Source organism: Triturus cristatus, chromosome 3_2 (genome assembly GCF_964204655.1).
Source record: "Triturus cristatus chromosome 3_2, aTriCri1.1, whole genome shotgun sequence".
NCBI classification, from domain to species: Eukaryota; Metazoa; Chordata; class Amphibia; order Caudata; family Salamandridae; genus Triturus; species Triturus cristatus.
This window is the reverse complement of record NC_140584.1, coordinates 973,896,801-973,921,732: the sequence shown is the minus strand read 5'-3', so window position 1 is coordinate 973,921,732 and position 24,932 is coordinate 973,896,801. Positions and strand designations below refer to the sequence as shown.

The 24,932-nt window shown below is 47.9% G+C and overlaps 1 long non-coding RNA gene across 1 annotated transcript; it reads left to right on the top strand.

Annotated features, from left to right (window-relative positions):
- On the top strand, positions 1-20,391 carry LOC146858912 (uncharacterized). Its single transcript, XR_014980042.1, has 2 exons — positions 1-162; positions 19,305-20,391. It is a non-coding gene; the product is annotated as an uncharacterized LOC146858912 (long non-coding RNA).
- The last annotated feature ends 4,541 nt before the right edge of the window (positions 20,392-24,932 follow it).

Sequence of the window (24,932 nt, the reverse complement as noted above, 5' to 3'; positions counted from 1 at the left end):
GTTTGATTGACAGGTTTTAGAACCAATCGGTGCAGTGCTCTCTTTATGACCCCTTCTGTGGAGAGGGGCGGGTGTTTGCCTGCAGTTCCGTTGTGGGAGGCGGTGTCTGTTTCTTCTGCTGCTGCTTGTGAAAGGCATCGAACCGGTCGCTGTTAAACGAAGGTGAGAACTAGAGGGGTCTTTCACTGAGGGTGCAGAGGGTCCTCAGCATCTGTTCAAACATTCGAGGATGCTTTTCCACTAAAAAAACTGTCCGCCGTTCCATTAGGCAGGTCTTGGCTGCTCAGCAATGGGAGGTTGTTTAGACCGCGCACGCATCCTTGGTGCCTTTTCTTCAGATTTCGTGTGTGCACTATACAAATGCCCTCCCGCTTTTCTGTCACCAGCACACCAACCGGAGTACATCTCAGTGAGGTTGTGTGCTGTACGCAGTTAGGCAGTTGGAGAATTAAAATATTTTAAACAAGGCATGTGCAGGGTCCTCCGCCCAACCCTGCCCCCACCCCCAAGTTCAGGCTGGGCCTCACGCTTCGCTTGTGTGGGGGAGGGGTCTTTCCTGCGCTGCCTTTGCTGGGTGCTAAGCTGCTGGCAGCTGCATTGAGCGTGGAATTTGTCAGGACACCTAACGTGGCGAGGTCCATGACATTTTTCGGTAGGCAAGGTTTTTTTGTAGCGTGTTCTTAATAGGGATGGAATGTCTGCGTGCAGTGACTGTGCTGATCTCAGAACCCTAACCTACCTCGAGCGGTCTGTGTTCAGCCCCATCTCCACAGAAATTTCCCTGCAGGAGCCGGGCCGTGTCTCCTCTTCGTTCAAAGATCGAAATTCTCTGCAGATTCCTTCGTGTGCGGAACAACATTTGCATTTAAAACGCCCCCTGGGGAGTATTTGCATTCCTTTTCTTTCATAAGTGTTCAGAGATTTAATGATTGGGTCTCTACTGCATCCCTCCTCGGCGCCTCTTATGCTCCAGAATCTCAGAAGATAGTTATATTTTAGGAGGCAGTATCGAGAAGGCGGGAAACGGCAGGAATACATACATAATACAAGCGATGCAATAGCACTGCCCATTCCTTTGTCTGTTTTTTGTAAATTACTGCACTCGTAGAAACAATAGCGGAATTGTGTGCTCGTTAACGTTTGAAATCTTCTATGTAGGGGTTTGTTTTGATTTTTTAGAACAGAAGCTGAGCCTGCCCTGTGCCACGAATGACGTGCCACACACACGCGCCCATCTATTTTTACAAGCCACACATTATTGATTTATTATAAAATTAGCAAGCATTTGCATTATTTCATTTATTGTACATTCTTGGGGTGTCTGCAAATATCGAATTCACATAGCCATTCTAACTTTTTGGCCTCTTTGGGAGACCAGTGATTTAATTCGTAGAGCCACCCTTTATAAGTGTGATCAATTATCCACCAGTTGATTCAACCAGGTCCACTCTTTTCTCCCTCAGCTCTGGGCCTGTGTTGGCCTTTCAGGGGTAGTAGCCACCCCCGCCCCCTCTTACCCCTGCGGTGCAGGGTACGAATGCCCGAGGCTGATTCTGCATCTCCGAAGGAGCACGAGGGAAGAAGGCAGCTGCGCCACAACTGTCCGAAATTGCAATCCCAGCTCCGCCTGCCTTCCAGGCGCCATTCTGTAAATAGTTGGTTCGGAGAAGCAGGATTCCCGAAGGAAGGCCGGGGTTACACGTCAGTTGTTATCGGAGCCGATAAAGAAGAGGCCTACGTGCGCTGCTGCATTGGAGCCTGCGCGTGAAGGGAGTTTAAGGGTCAGCCTCGCGTATAACGATATTCTAAATGGATGAATGTTTTAAGCTCAATTAATGTGACCACCAGCCAATCAAGTGGCAAATATGTAAATGGTAGCTGTCAATGCTGAAGTTAGTTCGTTTCCAAGCAGGTTCAGTTTTTAGCAGATGCATTTATTTCATTGATCAGTTAGGCTACTCTACGAGGTCAAACACTTTGAAGGCCTACCAACACAACTGTGGTCTTGCCTCAGAGTCGTCTAGTGAATGACGCACGGAGAGAGGCATACCCTATTAATGGGGCCACTGGAATTATGCGGTAGGGTTAAGTGAATTATACGGCAAGAAAAAGCAAAATATTTTGTGATAGTATTAAGGATTTAGTCATTTTTAAACGTGTAAACACTGTACCTCATTAGTACCAGTTTAACATCCAACTATAGCAATAAGCTACAGAAAGATGAGCAGTCAACCTTTGCAAAGGTCCTTCCACTGCGTCTCAACACATGTCGCTGCATTTTTACAAATTTTTTAACCATTTGAGCTCGAAAGAACATTTTTGTTGTTAAAATATGCAGTTTATATGGCACTATCACATGCTTCTAGTGTCCCTACTTATTAATAAGGAGTCTTGTACAGTTAACCTTGCTGTTTCCCCGGGCCGGTCTTACCCTGGATTGACCTGGACAGCGCCCTGGGAGGAAACAAAAATGTGTTTATGAGGGCAGGTGTGAGGAAGATGGGAGGAGGGCAGGGGGTTGATGGGGTGCTAACAATAATGCTGAGGTACATTAAGGGATGATTACTAATTATTTAATGGGACTCAATTGAAACCAGGTGGGGTGGACAAGCTGGTGTTTGCATAGCATTACGTCAGGCAGTTCCCTGCTGAGGCCCTCAGAATATTTGCCGGCCTGGGCTCAGCTCACTCATGCTGAAGGTGGGCCCTGGGCGTAAGGCAGCGCTGTAGGTAAGGCGGCAGCCCTTCAGGGGTCCCATTCATCTTAAAACCAATGAATATCAAAGCGACGTGGGAGACTAAGTGTCTCCTCCCTCTTCACAATCTGGAGGGAGGGGGGCATAATTTTATGTTACAACACTGCTATTTTCCCTGGTGTATGCTTGGAGACACTGCCACATCTATTTACTAGGGCACTAGTGACCAATGTGTCAACAACGGCTCTAGTTTTCCACCATGAAGCAGCATACAATGGTAATACCACCCAGGACATTTATTACCTTGGCTGTGTATTTCTGCTAGGTTTAGAGCTCACGTTTAAACGAGATTTAGACTCCTGATTCTGATCCAGCGGGATACCAACCTCAGGCTCTGTGTGGGTGGGTGGCTCTGTGTGGGTGGGTGGCTCTGTGTGTGGGTGAAAATGCAATAGGTCTCCCATTTGAGTGATTAAGCTATTGACATTGTAAATAACAATGCCGTTTCTTTAAATGTTTTAAAAACAAAAATATAAACAAAAATAATGTCATAAGCAATGCCAATAGCTCTAACTTTAACAATGCCGAGACCATTGCATTGTAAATGCTTGTTCTTTTTAGATTTTGCCTGCACAGCGCTTGCGCTTTGCTTGTGAAATCTCTTGCATTTCATTTATCTTAAAAAGGGGATTTTTATCAGTTCCCAGAGCCGAATTACTGTGTTCATACACTTTTGTGTGGAACTTTTTTTTCTTGTTATCTTCCTCTGGCTGCACATACTTATGATACTTCTACTGAGGCTGTTCACACTGTTTAAACCCGATTCACTGTCAAGATAAGATATCTTCCCACAGAAAAGGCAGACAGCTTCTAACAGTATGCTGGAATGCTCGCTTTTTATTACTTAGGGCCTTATTACGATGATACCTGGAAACCCTCTGACCACAGTTCGGAGGCTTTACAAGCCTCATCGCGGTTTCAGTTTCGACTGCCACATTATGATGCAGGGGGTGGAAAGTGAAACTGGCCGGTCATTCCTGCTGGATTCCGACAGGTCTTAAGCCTGTTGGTCAGTTGAAGACCGGCTCGTAATCACAATGGACTGCGTTTCTGCCGATGGGATTACAATGTCGGTTTCCAACAGGCGTTCCATGTCAGGCTTTCCGAAATGGAAAGCCTGTTGGAAACCGGCATTGGGGGCCCCTAGTAGGGCCTCCTTCACCCTGTGGCCTCCGGCTGGGGGCCAAGGGGACACTTATGGTGCGCCCCCCGTGTATCCCTGAACTGTGTGGCAGGATGCCTGCCACACGGTGCAGAGATTCACACAAGCTCCCATTTCTCATAGGAAAATGAGAGTTTGCAACTGCACCATGCAGTAAATGGTTTTATTTTAAATAATTTGTAGTTTTGCTGACTGTATACAGGGCCCATTCGGCATTAGAGTGCTTTACATAGAGACAAGAAATACGGTGAAAAGGAGCTACCAATAAGACGAATAAGGTACAGGTAAAAAGAGAGGAATTAGAAGTAAAAATATATACAGTATTTACAAAGTATTAGGCTGGGTATGCATTTTTTTTATTGTAATACATGTAGTAATAAACAGGTTTCCAAAACAGTGTTTGGGGTTCCACATCCCAGATAAATAGAATCTAAGAAAAAGCAGAAGTCTCAGGCATGGTATATTGCATTGATGTCAAAAAGGCATCAGGAAAATTCTTGTGAATACAATCAGCTAGGTAGACAGCTGGACTTTTTTCACAAACTTCTCACTTTATTTCAATTGCTAATCTATTAAAATACAAAGAGAAACCCTGCATCGGTGAAAATTTCACCACCTGGCACACGGGGAAGTGCTTGCCTCTTGTGCTGCTTTCACTCCCTCTTTTGTTTCTTTTACAGGCATGATAGGCCTTTGCTCCAGCTCACCTGGGAAAACCTTTTTATCGTGCGCTGTTGTGCACAATAGTTATGTTAGTAGAAGCGCCGGCTGAGTCACACACCTTAGAGGAAACATTGCAGTAACCCCCCTGCGTGGAGGTTAATGCTAGCATGCGTGGCCACCCAGGCATGCAGCCTAGAGGGAACACTGGTTTCTCCCAATAAGGCATGGATGTCCGTTATGCAAGAAATGACATACTATAAGCCAGTGCCAGATCTTTGCCACTACTGCCATCCATATACCATGGGTTACCCTTATGTTAAAAAGTTACCTCTTGTATGTCATCAGCATTTTGTCATGTTTGCCCCATCCCATGTACCATGATCCTCCTTCTTCATGCCAAGAATTACCCTGATTGTGTCAGCGCCAGCATTTTGCTATGGGTGCCTACTAGGCATAGAATTTTCTCCAATATGCCACCATCAGAGTTTCTCCACAGGTGCCTCTATGCCAAGAATTACCTCCTGTCTGCCAGTGCTCGCCATTTGCTATGGGTGTCTCATATGCTAAGTATTACCTCTGGTATGTCGGTGTCTGTATTTTGTCACAGGAATGCCAGCATTTTGCATGGGTGACTTTATAAGTCAAGAACTACCTCTAGGAAGCCAGGGTCAGCGGCAGAAGTGTGTATAAAACCACATTCTCACTGATGCTCCTTTACATTCAGTCACTCACACTCATTCGCTCTCACTCACTCTTGTGCATTCACTCTTGCTCTCACTCACTCTTACCCACTCTTACCCACTCAAATGCACTCACACAAATGCTCACACATACACACACACACTCTTTCTCACACAGACTTACTTGCACCTGCACACACGCACACAAGAAATATTTAAAGCATTTTGTTATACTTACCTCAGTTACAAGCTCCTGGTGCTCTATAGCTTAGGTCGAGCCTACCAGACAACAGAGGCTGTCTGGTTGTAAAAAGACATATTGTGGGGTGACCAAGAACACAGAGGGACGTGCAGCCTGTCTATTACTTACCATTGGTTTGCTTTACTATCACTCTCACCTGCTTCCTATTTGATGTCTTGCCTTGTCCATCTTGTGTTTGTCCCTCCGATGGAGCATAGTCTCTCTACAATCTCTTTGACTGACTGTCTTCTATGCTTCCTCTGCCCACTTTTAGGGCCAACTCTTTTCTTTTGTCAGAAGCACTCTACAAGAGTGAATGTATTTTCCAGGTGTCTCCCCAGTGTGTTTCTCTTCTCCTCTCTGCACTGCTCTCTCTCTCGCCTGTGAGCTTCCCTTTGCCCCCCTCCTTGGTGCGCTTGCGTGCTTCTCCCTCAGATTGCTTTCTCGCCCATGTGCTTGCTATTGCCACCCAGCTACAAGTTGCTCTCTCTCCCCTGTCTGCTTCTCCCCCCACCCAGGCTGCTTTTCTCCCCACCCCATCTACTTTCCTCCCCACTCCCATTGCTCTCCTTTTCGACATTTGATTTTGATCCTCCCCACTCCACGGCCTCCCAGTTGCTTTCCCCCAACCACTCCCTTTGTTTATTCTGCCCTCGTGTTGCTTCCCCACTTCCCACATGGCTTCCCCACCCACACGCTTAAGAAAAATGCTTTTTATCTATTGATGCTACTCAGATCTGTAGAAAAAAAAAAGTGCCTGTACAAATACATAGTGCATGTGCTTCAAAATGACGTAGGCGGCTGCGTCATAGGGTTTTTTCTTTTGGTCATGCGGAACAGCATTGGGGATGATGTGCAGCATCGCTAAAGACCATTGTCAGAGCTAATAGGTGCCCAAGGCGAGACCTACTGGTTTTACCAATGCTTGTTTTGTTTTATTACTATTAGCACATAACAGATTATTTTACACTATTGGTATAATAAAAAAAAGGGTAAAAAACAAGGAGGGTGTAGCCCCAAAGCCCACAAGAGCAAGTTGCCTCTGCTCTGGGCACAGACTGTCACCTCTGAGGACAGGGGTCGCATAGGCAATGCCAGCATTTGCAGGCGACAAACAGGGGTTTCAGCTCCAACCCCTAAATTACATCCTTGATAATAACATCAAACTATTTACTTATGAAAAAGGAAAACATTGGACACATACTAGTGCTCTGACTCCCAGGAAATAAAATATGCCAGCATTGATGAACACTTGCTGTGTTCGGATATTGGAGCAAGACATCGTGTAGGGAGCTGGCAGGAGTGGATAGAGAGGGCTACATTTGTAAAGTAGTCCCTTATGCAGTTTAATGCACACACTTGAGTGGAGGTGGAAGGATGCCCTAAACAGCCAGTAGCTTTAGGTAAGAGATGAGTAGTCCACTGGGCTAAGCCAAAAAGTGATAGCCTCAAGTCAATGGCCAAAAGAGGCAGGTCGATAAAAGTCAGTGCTTGAGAGGGGCAGACCCAAATCCCAATCTATGCGGATTGTAAGCAATAGGCTTGTTGGAAAGTTGTGCTGATCCTGCTGGTCTTGCTGCACTTTCAAGGTATGTTAGCTCAGTCTCAAAACAAGTTATCAAGTTGATGGCACCATCGTTGAAAGTTCCATATCGAACTTTTCATGATCCTACCTCCGAATCTGAGTTCTCTGTTTGCTCAGGCACTCCACTGTGCTGTTGACTATCAACCAAAGCTTGCAGTCTGGGATGTTTGTTGTTGCATGTACGTCCTTCAGAAGGTCCAACAAGAGGGACTGGCCTGAGGTACGTTGACCAGTTGAGGGCCATCGGCTTCTTCGTTTTCTCTGTGCAAGTGTTGGGAGGAGGAATACCCTGGGAGAAAGAACTCCATCTTCTCCCGGGTCATGGTTAGCTTATCTACCCACCATCTTTCACAATCTGTGCTTCCAAGAACTGCCTTCAGCTAGCATGAAGTCCTTGATCTCCAAGCGCTACCGGATTCCTTGCTCATGGCCGTGTTAATGAGAAGGGGGAGAATCAAAACCCATCAGCCCAGATGCTACTCCTGTCTCCCCTCACCAAACCTCCTCTTCCAGCACCTCCCATTGCCACACCGGGCAGGTGGCTGTGGGCCATTAGGTACTGTGTGTCATTGGGGCCTGCATCCAAGCCTCTCTGCATTGGGACAAGAACCCTAGCAAACGTGGCATGGAAAAGAAACCAGGGGTGTATTATTAAGGTTCTGGGATCACATTTTAGGTCAGTGATGTGTGATGAACAGGAAATGAGATACTAGGTTGCAATATTTAAATGAATACATAGAAAAGCATGTAAGAAGTAAGAAATAAAGGAAGGAGCGAGAGAAATGATGAGGATGCGGAGAGGGCCTCCAAACATGGACAATTGTAAGTCTACTCCCCGAATAGAGCTGGCTCATGCCCTGTTGATGGCACAGCTGAGCCCCTGCAATGTAATCTGCTCTGGTATTCCAAAAAATCTAATCCAAGCTGCAAAGAGTACCTAGTCAGGCAGCTAGAATTTTTTTGCATTTAATTGTTTGCATAGAGTAACTGATCCACCAAATTCTAAATCAGGGCCTAAATCTGCTCAGTGATAATGACTGTCACCAGTGATTATAGGGACAGGCTAACAGGGAGGAGTTGATGCTAGTTATGTTGGGGGGGAGGGGGTGATACCCTGAAGGATTACAGGGGGATGGAGTGTAATGGTGATAGGGGTCCTCAACAAAGGAGTGGCATGTTGTACCAAAGGTTCACTGTGGTGTAAATGTTGGGGGAGATCTGATGGGGGGTGCATCTGCTTGTGAGACTGTTTGCTACTGGAGCAAATCATGACCTGAAGAGTACATTGATATACCCTAGAAAAGATGAGAGAGGTAAAAGGAAAGGGGCAGGCATGAACAGAGAGTGGCTTTAAAATGAAGATGGAAACCACTACCTGTATGGCACCTATTTACAGGCTAGATGATGGGATGTACGGTGGTTACAGAGGAAGAAATATAGGACACTTTCTGTAAGGATAACAGGAGCAACGAAAGAGAGTAGTCTAGATCTAAGAAGGGATCAAATGAAGAAAGATAGGAAGAGACAGTTAGAAAGACATTGAGGATGGGCGTATTGATTGTCAGGTGAATATAGGCAACAATTTCTGGTGCACAGAGGATAAGAAGGGTGTCAGTGAAATAGCAAGTGAACTGTGATACAGCATCGTTCGTGAATTATAATGGGCATGAAAACACGCAGCAAACAGAGGGCCATCATTTACTGCTATGAGTAAGGATGTAAGCGTTTGGGACAGCTGATGTCTTTGCATACAATTAAGTAAAATGAAGTAATTAGAGGGTCCACAAACGGCACGTGCATGCCCATAAGCAAACCTTCTTTGAAAGGATCAGGGCCATTCTTATGTCATGGGTTCAGTGTCCATGTTTGGCCCATGGCAAGCTTGGCAACAAGTGTGTCGGGCACTAACAGGGACAGTGCACCCTATTACAAGTAATGCCCTACCCACAGAGCAGCCCTGAACCCGGGCTGCCCAAGGGCAGGGTTTACACTAGTGAAACACAGAGTGGCTGTTTGAATCAGCAGCTCGACTTTCTCTGTGACCCCTGTCTGCCCTTTAACAAGGGGCCGAGATCAGCATGTAGATAGGTTTAGTGAGTGACTGCACCTGACTGAAGGGGGATTTCTGGGAGGGGGGGGTCAATGGGTCCCCTTTTCTCACCTTGTAGGTGTCACACTGAGGGTGAAGCACTCTTTGGGGCTCATTTATGAGCCCCTGCGTCACTTTTGCGCCACCGGTGCGTCACTTTTTGTGACGCACCAGTGGCGTAAAACATGCGCCATGATGCGCCATATTTACAAAGTGACGCATCTACCTAGATGCGTCACTTTGTAAACCCCTGCGCTACATTATACCTGCGTCAGGTATAATGTATGCAGGGTGGGCGTTCCCACGTAAGTAAGCATCGTAGAAGTGACGCAGTGAAATCTACGAGATTTCACTGCGCCACTTCTAGGGTGCAAATGCGTCAATATCTTACGCCTGCCTCACAGCAGGCGTAAGACTGACGCAGGCCCTTTCACATGGGGCTTGCCCCATGTGAAATGACACATTGCTGGAGTTGCGTCACTTTTGTGACACACTCCAGCAATGCGTCACTTTTGCGCCTACAGATACGTCAGTATTTCTGACGTATCTGTGACTCCTTGCGACATGATGCGTCATACTGTAAATATGACGCATCATTGGAGTCGCAGGGAGGGCGCAGTGAAAAGTGACGCATCACTGTTTTCACGCAGTGATGCGTCACTTTTCATAAATGAGGCCCTCTGCTTCTACACCTGTGTCCATAATAGTGTGCGGGTGCAGAGTCAAAGTGTTCCCCTCATTAGCATGCCCCCACTAAAGAAGGAATGCCCCTGAAACATAGCGCCGGAGCTCAATGCACACTGGTGCCATCTATATCACAGAAGAGGGCGCACAAGGGTCTGCGTCTACTTTAATACTACAGTGCCGAAAACTGGCGCAAATACCCATTGCGCCCCTGGGGCACTTTTTGGAATATGGCCCCTGGTGTCCCTGGTATGGAGTATAATGCGGATCGGAGAAGTGTGGCTAGGGCTCGATCAGAGAGTGAAGAGATCAGCCTGGGATCTGAGAGCCGAAGACTGGAGGGCCAGCAGTTACAGAATGGCCTGTGGGTAGGTCAGGGGAGGAAATCAAAGGTAGATACAGGACGAGGGGGCAGTCCAGTGGGTCTGGGAGTTGAAGCTTCTACTGCGAAGTCTTAGAAGAGTAGAGAGTATAGTAGATAGATCGAAAAAGGATCTTTGCATCAGTAGGCCCTTGAAGAGGAGGAAGACTGGCAGGTCCACTATAGGGGCGACAGGAAAGGAGGTCAACAAAGTTCAGGAGAACAATAATACTAGGCCCATGCTATTACCCACTTTGATAACGTGTACAAAAAAATCCCAATAACTTGTAATATTTATTATTTGGTGTATGGATGCCGGCCTTAATCCGAGATTTCGGCATCCCAGCATCCAGTCATCAAATGACTTGCAATTTGTAACGAGGGATTAAATTGTGGGGTGGATGCACGTTGAGCCTGTAGGCTCTAAGGATTAGAAAGTCTGGGGTCGTTATGGAAACCTGTAAATCTAGATTGGTAGAGGATAACCACTAGAACAGTAGGTCCAGAGAATCAAAGGGCAAACTCTTAGATCCCGGGGCAGGCATAGGACATGTATGTCCTCTGAGTGCAAGGTCAGAATCCTAGCTTTAGCAAGAATAGGACTGTCAAGACCAGGATAGAGGATGATCAGTATTTAAGGAATAAAGGTTGGTCCCAAGAGGGCCGAGTAAGTATGTATTTGAGGGACGAGGGGGGGGGGGCACCGATATCATAAACTATTATGATGAATGAGGTAGTTTTGTGAGGCAATGAAGCCAGTAACAGCCTTGTTTATTGAAGATTAGTTCTGTCACTTGAAAGCAGCCTTGAAACACGACCGGACCTTATGAGTCAGGCGGATTGGGATGCCCGGTGGCATACTGGTCCGCCTTATCACCCGGGGCTGGGTGTCCCCACACACATTTATTCCAGCTGCAGAAACACCCGAACCCGATTTTACCCATTGGTAATTCAGGGCTGGTAAAAGCCTCGTCTACAACAAATGCCAGCCTCGGCCCTCACTCCAGCTCGATGTCTTTTCTCCTGCAAGGTTGAACATTTCAGTGCTCCCTCCAGCCAGAACTAGGTTTCCACTTCCAAACTCTTCCAGCCCTCTTCCCCACCCCTGGCCCGCACAGAAGCGCTGCTCCCTTTTACCGCGCTGGAGCGTTAAACCCCACGGACTTTCCATCGGTTATTCCACATTCCATAAGGTGAGGTTTATCTAAACACGCGGGAAGATGAATTATAAGTGGAAATAGAACTCCAGCCATAGGAATCTTGGTTACTCGCCCTGCAATCGGGTCATAGATTACGTTTTTCCTATATCGCACTCTATTGGCCAGTGAGTTCTTCTCAACATCATAGCCCACCCAAGAGTAAGATCTCCTATACAGAACCCCCATTCCTTTACCAACAGCGCATGCATTTTGAACGTTTTAACAGAAATTTAGTGGCAAAAATGCTCGTTCACATCTGACTGTCCTTTTCTGTCTCTGCCCCCAGGTGGCAGTCTTACCCTAAAGTATTTCATGGCGTGACATTCATCACATGGCTCCAGGCACTGCTGTTCAACTTACTCCAGCTCCATTTGGGTGGAGGTTCTGTTTTTCTTAAATGTGAGGCCTATTCTTAGGAATCGGTCCCAATCAGGCAGCTATCTAATTTTCAGGAGCATGTCTGCTTCCTCTTTACCTCACCTACAAACATAACACTCATCAAAGCAGAGATTTCTTTTTTCTTCACTATATGTTTACTTCGTTAAAAACTCCAGAAGCTTCCACAATAGCCTTTTAGTTCTATTTGAAAAATGCATTTTTATTCTTTTTTTTTTTTTGCATTCATAATTGAAAAGTTTGTGCTGCACTGGACATGTTTTATGGAGTTTCTTCCAATGCTACTTCGCTCAGCTCCTATTGGCATTAAATGTTTTTTAAGAAAAAAAGTCGAAAATCATGCTTTGCCTGTGTTAATTTGACATTGCAATTATGTGATTTTCCTTCTCAAAACTAACGTGGTAAGCCTCTGTCTTCTTCTACTTTGCATGCAATTATTGTAGCTTCCTTGTACTGCAGGTGTGTGTTTGCTTATGTCTTTTCAGTGGTTTATACTCGGAGTCAGGGGCATAGCTATCAGTGGTACAATTGCTTCCCACGCCATTTTCAGTCGTACAGCAGGTGCTGTGGCACCAGGTCCAGGGGTCTGATGGTCCCACTGCACTCTAATTAAAGCTTTTTTTCACTGTGCAGTAAGCAGATGAAGGCCTATTTTCCTAGCTTGCTTTGCTACTGCTGGGAGTGATAATAATAACTCTTTATTGTTTGGTTTAAAAAACCATCTACAACAACATGCTAAAAATTGAATAATCAAGTTAACTATGATAAAAGTTTTAAAACAATTAATCAATTAGATAAAATTCAATAATCGTAAAAGTCTGGTAATATTCTAATACAATACATCACCCTGGATTTCATGTAGTTTCTGATTTGGATAAATCGTCTTTTAGTTCAAAATCTCTACTCTGGCTAGAATTAAAGTTTGGCTTCAAGAAGTCTTGACGCTTTATGAACAAATTTCGCAAGCCCAATATTTAACTTGGTGTTAACAGGGTTGAGGGCAGCCATTATTGCTTGACGGCAGGAGCGTACACCCAACAGAATACATTGGCCTCTCAGCAACTGCCGTCTGGCTTGAAGTAATGCTGGCCATGCACAAACAATATGTTCCATTGATTCAGTATGATAGCCGCACAGCCTGCATGCAATGCTACTGCCCGACCGGCGCCATACCAGGAGATTCTTCAAAAAGGGCCATTCTCCCATCCTCAAGGCTAAAAACTTACGTTTCCAATAAAGTGCATATGTGCTAGACAGGTAGGGCAACTGGACACCCACTTCGTAATTGGCAATTACCGCCCAGGCATGTCCCCTCTTTGATAGTGTTGCCCTGTCTGAGTGGAAGGACCACAACCCAACAGATTTCTTTATAACAGATTTTAATACCGATGGAGAGGGATTTGAGTCCCATAGGTCTTTTACGCCTAACAGCTGTAAACTGTAGTCCAAGAGTTGTCGGTGCTTTTGACTTGTAGGCTTTTTCTGTATTTCCTGCCAGAGTCGGGCCTCCAAGGAACCCTCCCTGGCCTGGCGCAGTCTGTGGCACAATTTAACAAAAGCACCTGCCTCCACGCCGAGGTGATCTTGAAGTCCTAGTTCTAGTCTCACCTGGGCTGGCGATGCAGATTTTGGCAGCCGAAAGGCTCGTTTGAAGATTTTTGTAATTAATTTATTTATTAATGTACTGGTTGAGCCCTTGGTGATCTCGTGACCATATGTCAATGTGTTAATTACTTTGGCTTTCATTACTTTCAGCATAGGTGTAAGGCTGGGACCTAATAGCTGGTTTGTCAATTTTGCGGCGGCCACCTCTAATGAAAGTGCTTTTATTTGTAATGCTTCCTTGTGCTTACCAAAGGAGCCACTTGCCTCCAGAAAGATGCCCAGATATTTATAACTGGGAGTTGAGTCCAGCTTTGTTTTATTAAAGTACCACCTTTCTATTGTCCTTTTTTGCTTCCCAAAGGAGATAGTTTTGGTTTTTGACAAGTTAAGTTCTAGATGGTTCTTTGTCAAGTATGACAACAATTCGTCCAATAACCTCTGTAGACCCACTTTTGTGTGGCTTAGTAGCACCAGGTCATCGGCATAAAGTAAGTTGGTAATGCGGGTCCCACCAAGTTTAGGAGGGTGACAATTTACTCTATCAAGTGCTGGGGAAAGGTCTGATATGAATAGGTTAAACAGGAGTGGAGCCAATACACATCCCTGTTTAACACCAGTTACAGTTTTGATCTTCCTGGAGACATGACGGCCTTCGCCCAGCTTGATTTTAATCCATGTTTCGGTATGAAGCTGGATTATTGCCTGTAGAAGAGACTGTGGTATTCCGCATGATTTTAATTTCTGCCATAACAGGCTTCTGGGCACACGGTCGAAGGCTGCTTTGAAGTCTACGAAGCAGCAGTGCAGCTGTATGTGTTGGCATGCTGCTTTATCCATCAAAACTGTTAATGTTAGCAAATTGGTTATTGTCCCGGTGTTGGCTACGAAGCCCGTCTGATTGAAGGGGAGACACGCAGTCGTTTCAGCCCAGGCCTGTAGCTCCTCTAGTAAGATGTTTGCAAAATACTTGGGGCCCGATTCACAGAACAAACTTAAGACTAAATCCTAAACTTAGTACCATTCTGGTATTCACAGAATGCACCTAGTACTTCTGGTATTCACAGAATGAATTTACAACTTTTGCTATTCACAGAATGAACTTAGGACTTTTGCTATTCACAGAATGGATTTACGACTACTAAACTTACGTCCGCACCCGGCCCGGAATTTCCGCACTCGGGCCGGAAATTCCGCACCCGGGCCGGATTGTCCGCGCCCGGAGCGGAATCTCCGCGCCCGGAGCGGGAAGTCAGCATATGGGCCGGAAAGTCCGCTCACGGGCCGGAAGTCCCGCATACGGGCCGGAAAGTCCGGCTACAGGCCGGAAGTTCCGATTGCGGGCCGGAATGTCTGATTTGGTGGCCATTGATCATGTGAGCCAAGGGTGAACACCTGTCCAAGTCCCTACCATCCCCCACCATGCATCAGCTGACACACTCCAGCCAATCCTAGCTCGGCAGCATGTATAACTGCAGAGCAGACACACACAAACCCTTTCAACATGTCACTGAATGTGTTTATCGCACTGCCCCTTGCCATGCGGCAAAACGACTTGAGGAGGAGGAGGAGAGCCAGAGCAGAGAGGATCTTCAGACAGAGGATCAACTTATTTGGAATGTCCAGTCAAGATGTACGGGCCAGGTACCGTTTCCCTCCAGAAATCATCTTGGATATGGTATGTGAGTGGGAGCAGGAACTTGACTCCGTGACCTGCTGCTCACATGCAATACCAGCATACCTAAAGATCCTATTTACGCTCCATTTCTTTGCCACTGGCTCATTCCAAAGGGTCTCCAGTGACCATGTGGGCATATCCCAGGCGAGCCAGTCGCGGTGCCTGCATCAGGTACTGCGATGCATCACTTCAAGATCCCACCACCACATACATATGCCGCCGACACTGGCCCTAAGACAAAGGGCAGCACGAGATTTCTTTCTCATTGCACAATTTCCACGTGTGCTGGGTGCAATTGACTGTACCCATGTGGCCCTTCAGCCACCCCGCCACATTGCACACATCTTCTGCAATAGACACCGATGGCATTCCATCAACGTACAAGCTGTCTGTGATGCCAGAGGGAGGTTCATTGATGTGCATGCGGTGCTCCCCGGCAGTACCCATGACAGCTTCATATTCCGCATGTCACCTCTTGCCCGGCGGATGGCTGCGGGAGAATTTGGCAACATGTGGCTACTGGGTAAGTACCAAGCGTTAGAAAGGAGGAATATGTGTTTTGGAAATGTCTGAATGCCCCCAACATTAACCATTGTACTATAAGAATCATAAAGCTAGATACAGGGCCCAACTGACAATGCATGTAATACAGTATAGATCATGTCCTGTGCAATTCAAAGAGGGAAATGTAACCAACTGCCCTTTCCCCTCTACTCAGGTGACGCTGGGTATGCACTCACCCCACATCTCCTCACCCCTTACAGGCGTTCAGACACTGTACCACGGCGTAGGTACAATAGGGCACACATACGGACTCGAGCCATCATAGAGCGCACTTTTGGTCTGTTGAAGTCGCGATTCAGATGTCTCGACCGTACAGGGGGGGTGCTGCAGTACTCCCCAGAAGTAGTGTGCAAGATCATTTTAGCCTGTTGTGTCTTGCACAACATTGCCTTAACGCATGGCTTACAGATACCGCTGGAACCTCGGCTAGCTATGAATCTGGGAAACCGAGCCATGGCACATTACCGAGGTCAGGGCATGCAAGTCCGTGAGCAGCTCGTTGCCACGTTTTTCACATGAGCAACCTGTAGTGGAATGGACTAAATGTGGATTGCTGTCTGTTGCCAATGATGAAACTTGGATATACACGACTGTGTCAACAAATTCCTTCCTGAGGCAACTTTGCAAGCCACACTAACTGCATGTTAATCACAGCTCTTGACAGTAGTCAAAAGGTTGAGCCTGCTTCAGCACATGTGCCCATGTCAGCGATCAGTGTAGTGGATGTCCCTAAAGAATCTATTGCCGCAGATGGAAGATGATACATGTACTGAGAGACCTTGCGGGACCTCATGAGGATGGGTCACTTAATCAGAAAAGGCCATAACCATAGCATTGTCGGCCCTGTGCCATCAACAGATGTGACTCCCCCCAATTGATGCGGCCACGACGTGAGTGATGCAATGGGTCAATCAGACACCATGGGGCAGGTCAATGTGGGACTTGCGCCCCTTTCATGCCGCCGTTGCGTCCCTTTTGGGATGCAGCGGCGGTGCAAAGCCAGCGCCATGCTGCGGGGTATGTACTATATGACGCATCTGGGAGATGCGTCACGTTGTAAAGGCCTGCGCCACATGTAGGCGTTCTGGCGCAGGGGGGGGCCTTCCGGCGCAGGGACGCCTCCTAAAAGTGCTGGGTGAAATCTACAATATTTCACTCAGTCACTTTTAAGGCCCTGCTGCGTCAAAACCCTGCGCCTGCTTGAAGCAGACGTAAGGATTGATGCAGCATCATAGGGATAGGGCACCCCCGAGCCTTGCTGGAGCTGCGTTGCGCTTGCGACGCAACTCCAGCAATGCGCCGCCTTTCCAACGGGGGATGCGTCACGCATCTGCACATCCGAGCACCACGGTGCACCGCATTGTCAATGCGGCGCATCTGTGTTGGCGCACGGGTGGGCAGATGCATCGCAACTCTTCTGGCGCATCTCTGCTGATTAGCAGAGATGCGCCAGAAGTCGTAAATCTGCCCCTATGTGTCTGTGATATATCCACACTTCTCCAACCCAATGTTCCGTAACACATCACACAACTCTGCAAATGAGCACCTAATATGGACTACATGTACCATAATGCAAAGCAGGAGAAACAGAAACTGAAACTGCAGATATGACTTGAAATTGTCTCTTCCCCGTCTTTTCACATTTTAATAATTCTCACATGCACTGTCTTTTCTTTTTTATCCACAACAGAACAGCAGGATTGCAATAGATTTGATTCCTGAATGTGGATAAATCTGGATGAACACAAAATGGCTGCCAACTATTTCCTGTGATGTATTTCCTGCCTCCCACTCCCTGTCAAACATTTCCTGTATGGAATTATATGTTCCGGGTCATTTTCGGAGTTTACGGCCAAAAAGCGGAAGTTCCGATTACGGAGCGTACGGCCCGTGTGCGGACGCTCCGATTACGGAGCGTACGGCCCGTGTGCGGAACCCCTGCTCCGGAACCGGAAACTGCGCTTACGGGCCGTAAACTCCGAAAATGACCCGGAACACATAATTTCATTCAGGAAATGTTTTACAGGAAGTGGGAGGCAGGAAATACATCACAGGAAATAGTTGGCAGCCATTTTGTGTTCATTCTGAGTCATCCTCTATCACAGACAGATCCTCTGACATCCTGCTGCTCTCATCCTTCTTATTATCCCCATAATGGCTGAGGGTTACGAAGAGAAGGCACCCCCTTTCACTGAAAGTGAGTTGAACATCTTGGCTGAGGGGGTGCTGGCCAAATTTCCTCAGATATATGGGGACCCTGAACACCAGCTGAGCAATGCAGCCCGGGCCAGGCTGTGGGCAAACATCGCCGAGTGCTGCAGTGCAGTGGGAGTCCACACCAGGAGTGCGAGGGCATGCCGCAAGCGCTGGGAGGACCTAAAACGGTGGGCCCGGCACAAGGCTGAGGAGCTGGTGGGCCAGTCTTCCCAGCACCATGTGCATCGTCCTCGCCTATCCCCACTGTACAGGAGGGTCCTGCGATCAGCTTGGCCGACCCTCCATGCTCAGCTGGAGGAGCATGAGGAGCAGGGACATGATAAGTGCATCATATGCTCAATGTGTCTGGGAGTATGATGTGAGTGAAACAGTGCTGTACCATTGTGTGTCCAATGCCTCCATTCACAGATTCCGTGTCCATGCAGCAGTCACCAAGCTTAAAAAGGCACACTGTGGCATATGGACTGTACAGGGCAGAGTGCATTTTGAGAGTTGGAGTTTCGTCATGACAACAGGCTAAATGAGCCATAATTGTGCATTTATACTGAAATCTGCTCCTCCCGCACCACTACAATTGGCACTAGGAAATCATGTGTGCATTGGATGAGCAATGGTACAGACACTGTCCAGTGTGCGCATGGCAGGCCAAAGGGTATTGGATGCTATGACTTGCATTGCATTTTTAGAGTTTGGGTTCCAATTGTGACAAAACATCATGTGCCATGGAGTCAAGACAGACTTTGACATCCTTGCATCACTCTTAAGCGCTTCTAAATTTGCAAGGGGTGTCCACTGACAGACGTCTCAGCCTCAGTGGCCTGTTTCACGTTTCACATGTACAGGTAGCTGTCACTAAATTCCCCCAGTGTTCAGCGGTGTACTGCATTACCATATCAGTCACCAAAGCCAATATGTGCCACTGGATTGTCAGAACATGTGTGGGGACAGCCAAAGGCTAGACTCACAATTTAGCTACAGAAATAGGCTAGAGCCTCAGTGCATGTGTGACCCACATTCGCCACATGTCGTGTCCCATACAATGCTACAAAGCAGATGACACTTGTCCAGACCTTAAATAGCTGCGACTCCCTATGAATGGCCATAATCTGAGATTCTGGACTTCACGTTCTCCATTGGTGGACTGCTTTTGGAACCTGCACATGTAGCTGTGGCAGGAAACACAGATCACCAGATTGCCAGGTTGAGGGTTGGCCAATACAGTTGTGTAAGCCACACACATCCACGTGAGATGGCCATGTCAGACTCAATCCAGTAAATGACGGTGAACATACACGTAATGTCAGCTCATAGACACTGACAACTATTGAGTGTGATCAGAGGAAAATAAGTCTGACCTTGGCTCCGCTATGAATGTGTCTCGTCCTGCATGACACAAACATAACATTTGGATTTTGCTTACATTTCAGCAGGCACAGCTGGCGAAACAGAAGGACAGAAGGACCAGGTCCGGAGTGCGAGGCCACCAGTGCGGCGGCGGCTACACCCTCTTTCCACCAGCGAGGAAGAGGAGGATGAGGAGGGACCCTCAACATCACGAGGCAAGGGGATTGCGCCCACCCGGACTCACAAGGGACACCCTGATGCTGGTGCCACATCCCGGGTGGAGGCTGCAGACATTGAATCGGGGGGGGGGGTGAACACGACACCTCGGACCATGAGGTGTTGGAGAGCAACTCTCCTCAGGACTCTACACCTGTGGTCCCTTAAGAGGTGTCCTCGGGGCAGGCCAACAAACAATCTGGGCCTGCCATCATCCCCTCCCTACCTCTAGAGTCCCCCATGCCATCGGGGGCTCCAGCTGAATCCCCTGCAACAAGTCCCCCTCATCATCGCTGCCAGCCCCACAACATCATTGGCTCCGGACCTCAGGCACCACATCCCTCCTGTCCCCCCCAGGCCCCTCCCGGTGTTGTTCCTCCTGTGGCTGTGCCAGTGGACTTGATGTGGATGTGTGAGGGTCAGCCAGACATGTCCGCTCGCATCCAGCTACAAGTGTGCATGGAGGTACGCATGATGTGAGAGGACATGCTCCGATGTATGGCCACCCTCGCCACTAGCATCAATTCCCTGACCACAGCCATGTCGTCTGTTGTCTCCCCAATCCCTTCCCATACCACCGTCAATGTCTCCCCCTGTCCGTTGCCCCACACTGTTTCCCCCCGTACTCCTCGTGTGGCACGAACCCAAGTGGTGCCTGTTCCTGCACCCGCCAGACGTATGCCTGCATCGGACTCTGAGGATCTGGACATTGAGGTCCTAGAGGGTGACCAGAAGGACACTTGACTTTTGACGTGAACAATTATTTCATTTTCCCCTTGTAAATAGACTGTTTTCCCTGACGCTCCCTGACGTGTTATATTTTTGTTGCCCCACCCCAATCCAGGTTCCTATCTCCCTCTGCATTAAGATCATCATTTGTTTTCCTTTCTCCCTTCCAAACGGACGGTTGTTCTTTTGTACCTTCTTAAAATACAATTAGGAATACTAATAACTTCCACTTGTTTGACTTCATTCTGAATGTCTGGTTCTGAAAATGGACACATATTTGGTGAGTCATCTGCTATGCACATAATGGCTTGTTGCAATGATGGGTTACACTTGTAACTGTGTCACACACACACATACCTTCTCACATCTCGAGGCCACCTACATCGTTACACAGGACATGATACACAACAGAATTTTATTTTTGGTAGGTGTTTATTTGGTGCACACACAATCACGTGATCACATTGTCCTGGGTTCCTGGCACTGGTGAGTGCGACATAGCAATTTGGGGGGGATGACCGCTCAGAGTGCTCAGGTCTGGCTCGCCGCCTACGTGGAGGTGGGTACTGTCCAAGGGACTGTCCAGGGTCATCCACATGTGCTGGGGCAGATGGTGTATGCACACTTGATGGTTGTGCATGTGGTGGGAGTGGCTGTACAGGTGGTGGTGGTGCTGGTTGGGCAGGTGGCGGGAGTGCCTGTACAGGGGTTGCTGGTGGTTGTACACGTGGTGGGAGTGGCTGTACAGGTGGTGGTGGTTGGGCAGGTGGCGGGAGTGACTGTACAGGTGGTGGTGGTTGTGCAGGTGGCGGGAGTGCCTGTACAGGGGTTGTTGGTGGTTGTGCAGGTGGTGGGAGTGCCTGTACAGGGGTTGTTGGTGGTTGTGCAGGTGGGGGCAGTGCCTGTACAGGGGTTGATGGTGGTTGTGCAGGTGGCGGGAGTGCCTCTACAGGGGTTGGTGGTGGTTGTGCAGGTGGTGGGAGTGCCTGTACAGGGGGTGGTGTTGGGAGTGCCAGTTCAGGCTGCTGGTGTGGATGCATGTCTCCCTTTGCTGTGTTGGTGTGCAGTTGGTACAGGTGTGGGGATGTGCTGTCTTGTGGGCAGATATGATGGCTCCCCTCCCTGCGTTGACCGTGAAGGGAAAGGTTGGCTCACTCTCAATATGCCCTCCATCATCTTCATGGCCAAGGCATGGTGTCTTGCACTCTCTTCCCTCTGGATGGATAGCATGTCTCGCATATTTCTGGACATGTCCTGCCAAGTCCTGTCCATCCTATCCAACACTTGGCTCAGCCGCTCCACCGCCTGAGGGAAGTGGACCATGTCCTGCAGGGAGTCCGACATGTCGGACAAGGTAGCCCCTATGGCACTAATGTCCTGCCTCACATCGCTCTGCTGTTGGAAGAAGTCCTGCTCCCACTGGTCATCACAGCCAGGTGCAGGCCCTCTCTGCAGCTGTCTGCCATGGATGGGATGAGCAGGTCCTACGGCAGGGGGTGGGGTGGGAGGTGGGAGCCTGTGGGCAGGTGAATGGTGCCCAGGGGATTCCGGCAGCACAACAGGGCTGGTACTACCCCCAGATGGTGGAGAGGATGGCAGGGATACACTGTCTAGGGAAGAGTGGGTAGGGGAACCACCATGTTGCTCCTGGACGTGAGGACTGTGAGGGAGTGATGTCTGTGTTGTGATGCGTGTGTGCTGTGGCTGGTTTGCTCGAGTCTGGGGACAGGCCATGGTATGCCTGGGAGGAGGCTGAGGGACGTTGCTTGGCAGAGGAGTTGATGCCCTGACCGATTTAGCCAATCTGGCACGATATCGCGCATTGGCATCTTCATCGTCAGACATGTAGTCCTCATCATCCACCAAGTAGAGGTCCTCAGGAAATTCTTCCTCCTCCTCCTGAGCAGTGCTTGCAGCCGACATCACAGCTTGGAGGATCAGGGGATTCTCCCCTCTGATTCCACGTCGGCCCGCACTGGTCATAGGCCTGTCATCCTCGTCATCAGCATCCCCTGGAACAGAGATTGCAACCGTATTAGGGATTGACCTGGTATGACATGTGGTGCAACACAAGGGTTTGTATCAACTGTACTTTGCATCAACAGATGAGGATCATGTGACCTGTGTAGGGTACCACCACAAATGACAGCTCACACCATAGCACTGAGGTGTTACACAGATACAGGCAAACTCACCAGCTCCAGCCACAACTCTCTGTCCCTTGGTGTTCCCCCTAGTGTCACCTGCTGGACCTGTCTCCTCATGGGCCTAGCTGTCCCTGAACCAGCAGCTGTAGAGGGAAGTGACAACATTCTCAATTATCTGCATCACCAATTGTCAGACAGGCACATGACACTCCTGATTTGTATTTCACTTTGTACACAACAACTGCTGATTACATGCAGAGGGGAATCAGGATCTCTGTCATGGCTTTGGAGTCGAAGCCAGTGACACACCTCATGCCAGAATTACCTGAAGGACGGGTGCGCGAGGGTTGAACTTCAGCAGCCAGGATGTCATTCAGTCCCCGGGATGGTGCATGCTGCTGGGGTGTAATCCGGTCAGCAGCTGTGATAAGACATACAGGTCTATATTTTGCAACCACAGATGGTAGCTCTGAGCCAACATGTCATTCACAATGACTATTTGTGGGTAATCCAGAACTATGTGCAGCATGTTTAGCTCCTGAACTTTACATTTGGGCACCTGCTCACATGCAGCAGTTGCCAGCCGTTCCCTCCACACAGAGTGACATCAATAAGATGACACTTCAACAGACACACATGTATGAGAAGATTACTGATAGGAAGGGATAAATGACCCAGATTCCTCCCCATTAAACTGCTATCACCTTTGCCATTCAGACTTACATATTTCCAGAGTCTCATGTTGTTTGTTGTCAAGTCAGAAAGGGTTTCATGTGTGAGATTTGCAATAGTCAGGGACATGATGTTGCTCATTTGTGCTTCCCCACGCATGAAGTCACACATATTTGTATGAGAGAACACAGATGTCTTATATCCATCCTTTGAGTGTCCTCTCTTTGCGTACTCTATTTCCCAGATCATGGTACTACTTAGCTGATGACGATTGGTGTCTTTTAGAGCAGACATCCAAACCTCATATGTCAAACACTCACCTATACATGTGAATACAGTAGGAGAGGAGGCAAGCGGAATGTAACATTAGGTTTATACTCACACATTGCGGATAGGCTGAGAGGCTTTGATGCCTTCTGCCTGCACTGGATTAGCGTGTTGCTCTTCTGCCTAGTCATTTAGCAGGTGTAACTGCATGAAGATTCACCTTAGCAGCCCCTACATTCATCTCAAAGGTACACTACTGGCATCAGTGTTGTCCTCAGCCATGCTATTTTCATCATGGTGTTTCCTATCATTGAATTGCAAGCCGGTTGTGTTTTGGTCACTTCATATGACTCATGGTACTATTGAATGTCCATTCTGCACTCACTTGGCATACATTTTGTGTCATCCTTTCATTAGCCACCAGGGTCTGATCTTGCATGGGTTCAAATGCCATATGTGAGCATATTGTGATGCAGAACAACAGTGTTGTAATACACATGCAACATACGTGGCGGACGTGAAAGGCACATTTCATGAGCAGTCAGCCTGATATATTCTTGGGTTCCCCTCCCTTGGCACAGCATGGGAACAGTGTGTGGGCCCTGAACAGATGTCACAGCCAACCTTGTAGCAGAAGTCAGTGTGTGTCTTTGATTCTGGGAGGACCTCGTTGTACCTACTATGATAAGTGTGTTTTGCTACTTAACATTCCTGCAGCCACATGTGATGCACTAGATTTCTGGCACAAAGGATGAGCACAAGCAGTTGTGGGCACCAGCGTCGCTGAAGTGTGTTATACGTAATTTCATGATTGCTCCCACATGACTTCGAATGGGCCCACTACCTGGATGCAACCAATATCACAATGACATGTCTATGGATCCTGATGTGAGGTCCACTATCGTGTTTTGTTGATGGGCAACACAAACGCCAGACAATGTAAGTGGTACATGACCAGCTGTGTGGACTGGGAATTTGATCGATATTGGAAACATTCAAAGTTGGACAGTGTATGCATTGTCAATACTAATGACCCTGGGATCTCACTTGTTCATCATTGCCATATTTCAGTCAATTACTTTGATTGATTACGTCTACAGACACCATTACAACATAGTGGGGGCACCCTTTTGAGTAGTTGTGGCACTCGATAACAGGATTGGATTCCCAGGTCTGGGGCTGTTGCTGTAAAACATGTCATGTTCCGCAATTACGAAGGTTTGATGAGCCAAGACATGTAATATATTGTCTTCAGCTGTTCACAATTATAATTAGCTAAAGGTGGATGTCCATTGACTACTCCAATAGTAATGCAGCTATTTGTTCATCTCTGGTTGACTTTCATATGTGGACACTATATGTCCCTCGGTCACTCCTGACAATGTATGCATTTTGACCATCTCCTGGCCACTTTGACTTACCAGTTGGTGAGGGTGTACGGTGGCGATTCCTCCCAGTCAATGCAGGGACCTCTGCTGCGGCAGTTGTCTGTGCTCTGGCTGAATGTGTCAATGGGTGAGAAGAGAGAAAACTAAACATCTGGAATATGTGCTTGTGGAACATTTCTGTGATTTCCCCATTTCTTCTGCATGCTAACAGTGTTATGCAGTACTGCCGCTGACTGGGCAGGTAGGAGCAGTGGTGCATTGGGGTCGTAATGGCGTGGCAGGGTGGGAAATG